Source organism: Botryllus schlosseri, chromosome 1 (assembly GCF_051294905.1).
Source record: "Botryllus schlosseri isolate E-star chromosome 1, Bs_hap1, whole genome shotgun sequence".
NCBI lineage: Eukaryota > Metazoa > Chordata > Ascidiacea > Stolidobranchia > Styelidae > Botryllus > Botryllus schlosseri.
Genome location: NC_137236.1, coordinates 11,136,312 through 11,145,088, shown reverse-complemented (window position 1 = coordinate 11,145,088; position 8,777 = coordinate 11,136,312).

The window sequence follows — 8,777 nt, the reverse complement described above, 5'->3', positions numbered from 1 at the left end:
GTAAGAATATAACTTATTATCACCATGTTGAAATATATTGAGAAAAAGTTTAATCAATTCCCTACAGTAATTTGATTTTTGTACGCATTTTCTCAATTTTTTTACAACGTTTGTTGAGGCTTTCGCGGGCCGCACAAAACGGTGTTGCGGGACGCATGCGGCCCGCGGGCCGTAGTTTGCCCACCCCTGCTCTAAGTGAAGAAATCCGACTGAACACGGATAAACGGTGGGAGTAAGTGGTAACCCGTCGGTTGTCGCAATAATCAGTACACACTACACAAGAAGTAGCTTTTTGTTTCAAAACGGTTGGTGACCGCTGATCCAGAAGATAGCTGGGTTTGAAATGCATACCTCTTCCCCCCAAGGAAAAAAAAACATGCATAGTATAGGGTTGTCCATAATTTGGAAAATCTTACGAATCCTCCGTTGTAATGTCTTATTCTATAGATTATTGATAAAAAACGACACTGAGCCTGAAAGTAGCTCACAGAAAGGCCGTTAAGATTTCGTGCAAAGCGTTTGAAAGCAGACTTGGACAACTAGATAATTCTAGTTGTCTAATTTCACTAAATTAGAGCGAAATGCCAGTAATCCAATTCTAATCTAATTTGTGAAATGCTTCCATGCTCTAATTCTAATTCTTATCTAATTCGTGAAATGTTCGTATGCTCCAATTCTAATTCTAATCTAATTTGTCAAATGTCCGTATTCTCTAGTTCTAGTTCTAATCTAATTATTGTTTTCCTGAAAATGCCTCTTTGTCCGAGGCATATTGCACTATTGCAGTGAGTTAAAAAGAATATCCCGCTTGCGCAGGGAAATCCAGTGCCAAGCCGCCATCGCATTACTTACACCGTGCAGTCATAATAGATATTATGATGAATAAAGCTTGCTAGAGTTGCTTGTAGTCTGCGAACAGCATTCTAGTTTCTAAAACTTTACGTTAGTACTTTGCCATTCTGACTAACATGGGCGATGCCCATGGTTACCACAAAAGAATAATATTTTATTAAAGTATAGTAAAATTCGAGCCAAGCTTGGTGTACAGAAGTTAACCATTCTCATGTTTATGGGAATGCACTATTGTTGTTGTTTATTAAACAAAACTATGTGGCGCCTATCGCCTCACGGCCTTTTGCACCACGCTCTGTGATTTGATGTGAACTGCATTTTGCTGTATTCATTTCCCATATACAATTTCATTCAATTTCCAAGTTTTTGCGAACTAAGTATAGCTCTAATTCTAATTCTAATCTAATCTGGAAAAGGCTTAGTAGCTCTAATTCTAATTCTAATCTAATTTGAAAAAGCTGTGTAGCTCTAATTCTAATTCTAATCTAATTTGGAAAAACTGTGCAGCTCTAATTCTAATCTAGTTTGAAAAAAACTGTGGAGCTCTAATTCTAATTCTAATCTAATTCAGAAAAGCTGAAAATTTTCTAGTTGTCCAAGTCTGTTTGAAAGTAGCTGCCGAAGAATGGGCGTGCCACCGACCATAGAACGGCGAGAAGACTAGCAATCACGAAACCACGGCTCTTGATTGGCTAATCTGCTATGCTTCAATGACCACGACAGCAGCAGCTTGCTGTGTAGGTGATCAAGGAGTCTGCTACCGGCGGCGATTCTGAAAGCGCATTGTATCTAGGTTGACAGATATTGATTTAGGATTGATTCAGGGTATGTTGAGGTACGAACTTTATGATGAACAAACAACTGCTGCTTCACAAAAACGTCTAAAGCATGACCGCTTTATTGTGAAGGAAACCGCCGTAGCCTATATGCCTTGTTTTCAACGAGGGAAAGCATAGGCCCTTATGCAAATAGCGACGGATTTCTACTTTCAGAAAGGCTATATCATCATTGAATACAAAGATAGAGCTTAACAATGACACTATAATTTGTGTGATGTTATTGGGCTCAGGTTGTAGTACATAATTTGAATGCTCTAGGGATCGGCTGAATCAGACGGTCAGGCTTGGCACTTATCAGATGTTTACAGCAAATTGAATTCACGTGCAAGTGTTTTCAAAGTCCCTAATGATGCCGCAGAAACGAGGTTTAAATGCAAGCACAGACTATGCTTGATATGATGTACAAACTATGCTGGATGCTATGTACTATGCAGCATTGTCTGTGCTTACCTTTACACACCTTTTGTGCGCGATTATTAAGGACTTTGACATATCATGTCCAGCATAGTATGTGCTTACTTTTACACCTTTTTTCTGCGTCATCATCAAGGACTTTGACAACACTTGCACGTGAATACATTTTGATGCAAGCATCTTTCAAGTGCCAAGCATAACCTGCTGATTCAGCCGATCGTTAGAGCTTTCAAAACTTCAACTATGTACTACAACCTGAGCCCCATAAGATCACTCAAATTATAGTGTCATTGTTAAGCTTTATATTTGTATTAAATAATGGTATATCCTTTCTGAAACTAGGAATTCGTCGCTACATGCATAAGCGCCTATTCTTTCTCTCGTAGAAAACAAGGCATATAGGCTACGGCGGTTCCCTTCACAATAAAGCGGTCATGCTTTAGTCGTTTTTGTGAAGCAGCTGCTGATTGTTCATCATGTAGCAGCAACGGTAAACTGCGTTTAACGAAGCACAACCAAACATCAATACATAAGTTACTATTTGAAACTATACGCAGAGTGGTGATCAATATCTGCTGCGAGGTAGTGGCCTCTGTAGAGTATTGAAACCTGATATACACCACGGGGGGGGGGGGGTTCTTACAATCACACTACAATGTCCATCGCATGTCTGTTTACTACGTGTGGGTAATTCTTACGCAATCACGAGCAGACGACGTAATAATGGGTCAGTGGCGTTTGAAAACAGATGTTTGTGCTATCGCTAACGTGCTATATTATCTCATTCTTGTTCAAGAATATTCAGTTTACGTCATTGTCCTTGTGCAAACAAAAAGTAATCGTTCTTTCACAAAAAAAAATCAATTAGATATGGGAAGTAGTAGATTACGATTACGATTACCTCGGATTTTTTTCGAATGTAATCGATTGCGATTACTTGAAAATTCTGTAATCGTCGTCATCGATTACGATTACTAATAGCGATTACCCAATGTCTGGTTACCACATTATTTGTATTTAGTCTATCAGTCTAGATCAGTGGTTCCCAACCTGTGGTACGCGTACCACTAGTGGTACGCGAAGGTCTTCCAGGTGGTACGCGAGTAGATTGTTTTTTCCGACCGAAGGGAGTTATTAGTTAAGTTGGGGTTGATTTTGAGTTTTCTGAAGCCGCCGTCATCGTCGTGGTAAGGTACGTCGAAGAAACGAAACCGACTTGTTGCGCTCATGCATGACTTTCGATGCGCTGTGAGCAAACGTATGCCACGCATCGACCAGCTAGTGGAACATAAACAAATGCAGCCATAGCATTAAACCAGGGGTGACCAACCTGCGGCAGTAGAAGGAAATTTGTGGGGCCGTGGACACGTATTTCAATTTGTATGTGTTGGCGGCCGTCGACATGAAAATTGAATTTACGAATTTACTCCCAAATTTTTAGGAGATTTTAATTAATTTTGAAATTTTCTTCGCGCTATGGGCGCGATTCAACGTGACTTCATTTTTTCGATATTAATGTAGTAGTGCCCTTTGCAACCTGAGAACCACAGTACAGATGTGAACAGCAACGAAAAGTGATGCACCCCATATAAAAATACCAATATGGAATCGTGTTCTTCTCACGAAAGAAATTTGTTTCTATGGTGCGTTTGGGCGATTTCAATATCTTTCCAATACACCCCCAATCCTGATGGGAGGTCAGGAAATAGCAGTATTCAACAAAGTGACTTATTACATTTGGTCCACCCGAAGATACATCATCATTCATAACTAATGCCCTAAATTTTCGAAAACACACCGTCCATCAACTTTACCGGAGAATCTGATCGCATTGGCTGAGAAATAATAAATATGTGATAGTAATTTGTGAAACTACGAATATTAATTACAAAATTCATTCGTGAATCTAAAAATTTTTCGCGCCTCGCGCGACCATGACGACACCAAAATATCCATTCATAACATGAGCACTCGTAATTTCGGTATGTATACGCCGATATGAATAAACATGTTAGTCTGGAGCTCACCGAAAACGGACATGGACAGTTTAAAATGGGTATTTGTCATCCAGTTTGTTCATCACGAACTATGTCCTGGAATGCGGCCGTAGGCTACTCGAAATGCGGCTGTGAATAGCAAAAAGGTTGGCCACCCCTGCATTAAACAAATGAACTTATGTTGTTTGTTTTTATTTCATTATGTTGTTGTTGTTCTTCTTCTTGTGACTGGTGGTAAAAAAACAATTCCATGCATCTCATCATCAACCCTTGTTGATAATGCCTAGTTTAATATAATTTGTTATTACACCTCGCATAGGTCAAACATGTGATTATGACGTCATAAATGATGGATGTAGGTGGTACGCGAGCACTGCATAAAACCTCGAAATGGTACGTGGGTGGAAAAAGGTTGGGAACCACTGGTCTAGATACTTGGAAATAGGGCCGTAAACTGTGAAAACTGATGAAAATTACTATATTATGAATTCGAGCGATTCTATATCACTCGAGCAGAGTTAAAAAAAAAGTGGGCTGAACCGGATTGATCAGAAAACTGATCTGCGAACATAACGACTTGGACTCGTACTCGAGTAAAAAAATATGACTCGTACTGGACCCTATACCAGCTGACTTGGACTCGGACTTTACTCGGGGGTGAATTGAAAATGACTCGACTTGACTCGAGTCAAAACTATAAAAGTGAGATTGACTTGTGACTCGGAACATTGTCACTTGGTTACAACCTTACCGATACCAACGTTTGGAGTGGGGGACGAATTGCTGTTTTGGTCCTGATTGTACCTACAACCCACGCTAACATGGTGTATAAGCGGATAACTATGGCGACAGGTATAAATGTCGAGTGAAGAATTGTGAAATAAGGATTGTCGCCCGTTTCAAGTAGTCATATGAGAATAAGATAAAGTGAACTTAAAATTCTACCTTCCACTAAATACAGATACTGCAAGCTGCCGTTATGCCGTTACGAGAAATGGCAAAGAACGGCTTGGTTATGATACATAAACGCAGCTGTTGATTTGAACCATCGTAATGATTTATTTGACTGCTACAAAACTTCAAATCTTTGTCCGGTGTACGTACATCGTACAATACATACGTATACTACATAGATAGGCCTACTGCTCGACAAGCAGCAACGGTCAAACTGCTTTTAACTATAAGCATAACCAAACATCAATACATAAGTTACTATTTGAAACTAGGCAGAGTGGTGATTATTATATTGCTGCGTGGTAGTGGCGTCTGGAGTGTATTGATAGCCTGATATACAGCATGGCTTACACTGGCACACATGGCTTACTGGTCCCGCTGCTGAATTCGATAACATCGCGAAGATCGAAAGACGGATACAGTGCCGACTATTCAGCCTCAAGAAAAACGGCTCCATAACACTTGAGGTCTACGCCTCCATCAGACTGGTCGGGGCACAGAGGCCGCGTATGTACGGACTGCCAAAAACTCATAAAACCAACGTGCCCGTTCGACCAATTCTTTCTATGATTGGATCGGCGCAGTACAAGCTCGCGAAGTGGCTAATCGGTATTTTGGAACCAGTGCGTTCCACGTATGATTCGCATTGCGTCGCTGATTCGTTCACATTCGCGCACGAGATGAAAACCACCGACCCTCCAAACTCGAATATGTTTCTCGGTTCTTATGATATCGTTAGCCTCTTCACGAACGTGCCGCTGAAGGAGACCATTGATATCTGTGCGGACGTGCTATATGGTGGTGGTGATTTAGCACCACCTTCCTTCTCGCGTAAAGTGTTCGTTGAACTTCTTAATACGGCTACTTGCTCTGTTGAGTTTAGTTTTAACGATACCATCTACATGCAAACCGACGGTGTAGCTATGGGTAGCCCTCTTGGCCCGATTTTAGCCAATATATTTGTGGGATTCCATGAAAACAGACTTTTCGCGGCAGATGAAACCAAGCCTCCATTCATGTACCGTCGCTATGCCGACGACACCTTCGTTATCTGTCAAAATGAGACGGAGTTCGATGACTTCTTTGATAACTTGAATTCTGTACACTCGTCTTTAAAATTCACATTTGAAAAAGAGCGTGCTAACTCGTTACCATTCTTAGACGTTCTAGTGGAAAAACGGGGTATTAGTTTTGTCACTTCGGTTTACCGTAAGCCAACGCTTACAGGGCATTATATACGCTGGAATTCTTTTAGCCCGAATCGCCGTAAACTAAATTTGATTGGCACGTTGGTGCACAGAGTCTTGATGATTTGTTCAGATGCAAAATTAAACGCGGAGCTAGAATATATCCGCAAAATTCTAATCGATAACGGGTACCCCGAACACATCATCAAGAGTTCTGTGGACAGAAAACTCAGTAATTTCAATCCCAACAAATCACAAAACACGAACATACGGTCTGAGGAAAATGTATATATACATTTACCGTGGCTGGGCCCCATCTCTTTCCGGTTTGAAAAGCAATTGATTTCTGCTGTAAATCGCTGTTACGATAACGTAAAATCTAATGTTGTGTGTTACCACCAAACAATTGCTTCCTGCAACGCGCAAAGATGTTCTTCCTGCTTCTCAGCAAAGCAATATAGTCTATGATTTCAAGTGCCACTGTGATTGTCGGTACGTGGGAAGAACTACTCAGCGCTTGCAGGAACGCATCAAACAACATGTTCCGAGCGTTATTAGATCACGCACATTGGACTCTCGCGAAGACGCAGACGTAACTGATCTGCGATTACTAGAACGTAATGAGGCCATGGCTATGAACTCTGCCATCGGCAAGCATTTGGCTGAGAATGCAACTTGCGCTAAAAACTATCGCGATGAAAGATTTTCTATATTAGGTAGAGGCGGCACTAATTTCCATCTGTCTGCACTGGAATCGACTTATATTAAAATCCACCGACCGCGCTTGTGCCAGCAGAAGGAATTTTTAGTGAATCTAAAAATTGGCCACTAGATGCGCTCACGGTTTGCCTGTATTACATGATGTTTGTTTCTATGACGTCATAATTGGTTGTATCCAATGTAGCTAGATGCATGTTTTTGAAATTCTCCATTTGCTGACGATTGCCATTGAAAAGTGTCAGCTCGAAAAGCTTCGGGTTTTAATATATTTTACTGTGAATATATTAATAAAATGTATATTAAAGTTCTGTACCCCAAAGAGTCTCTTCAAATACTGTTCTAACAATCACACAACAATGTACATCGAATATATATTTACTACGTGTAGATACTTCTTACGCAAGGACGAGCAAAGTTAATACTTCTGACGTAATAATGAGCAGTGGCGTTTGAAAATCAACCGTTTGCGCTATCAATAACCTGGTAGAATATCTCTTCCTTGACCACGAATGTTCGGTTATGTCATATTAATTGTACAAATAAAAAGTAATCATTCTTTTACAAAGAAATCAATTAGATATGTGAAGTTGTCCATTACGATTACGATTACTTTGGATTTTTTTCGAATGTAATCGATTGCGATTACGATTACTTGAAAATGCTGTGATCGTCGTAATCGATTACGATTACTAATCGCGATTACCCCATGTCTGGTTACCATACGTCCTCTTTTTTTTTGATTTTTTTGAAGGTGTCCTAGGAGGACGCTCAAATGTTCTCTTTTTTGAGAATTTGTCCTCTTCATTGAGAATTCCGGTTGAAAATACAGTTAAATTGAACTGAGATAGAGTAAGTCAGCACTGAAGTAACGCTCCGGCGGCTATTGCGGGAGCTGAACTGGAGAGTTGACTTTTATTCGTTTTTTGTTAACCAACCACGAAGTCGGAAACAATTTAGCATTGTTCCGGATTTTACTCCAGTATTGTAAGTCTGATAATTTTGATAAAGTGAACTCCTTTCAGATTTCCAAAATATGGTAACCCTAGTACTACATAAATTCGAATCCGCACAAATTAGAGTTGAATAAGCTGCATCTTGGTTGTACCATAGCCAAATGCGCGGGTCATCGTTTAGCATTAGAATTCAATTACCAAGTTCCTAGAGCATAGCATATCGTTGTTCAAAACTATCGTTCGTAATAGGTGCTAATAGATCCAATTTATTTAAGTCACGCTTATAGTCTACGATAGGGTTACCATATATTTGTTTCACAAATTCCGGACGGTCTTCAGCGCCCACTAGCGGATTTCAAAATGAGGTATGAGCACATTGTCAATCAATATGACGTCACACCAGCAACGCTTTGTCTATCGACTAGAGGTGGTCGTGATCCCGTTCAGGAGTATGCGGTTGTGTATTGTATGTTGTAACCTGGGCCGAAGCCACATATTTTCAGCCCCATCCCGTTAAAATATACACTGCTCTTGGGCCCATCGTAGGGTATTCGATGCAACTTCTTGGGGTTTACTGTATGCATCTGGTCGTTGAATGATTTGAATGAATTGTGTCAATGATATTGGTTCTTCCATATATTACTGTATAATTTTAATCCTCTCTCCGCCCACATAATCAGAGTCAGCAATAGAATAGAGCTGGTGTAGGATGATGACTTCGAAAATGCAAGAGGCGTTATTGAACATCGTTAGGTCATGCTCATGTCACGCCGATAAAATTATTTATCAGCCTACCGCGGGTGTGCACTTCACCACTGAGCTATCTAAACACCGCACAGCCAATGGTTTCCAACCTTTTAT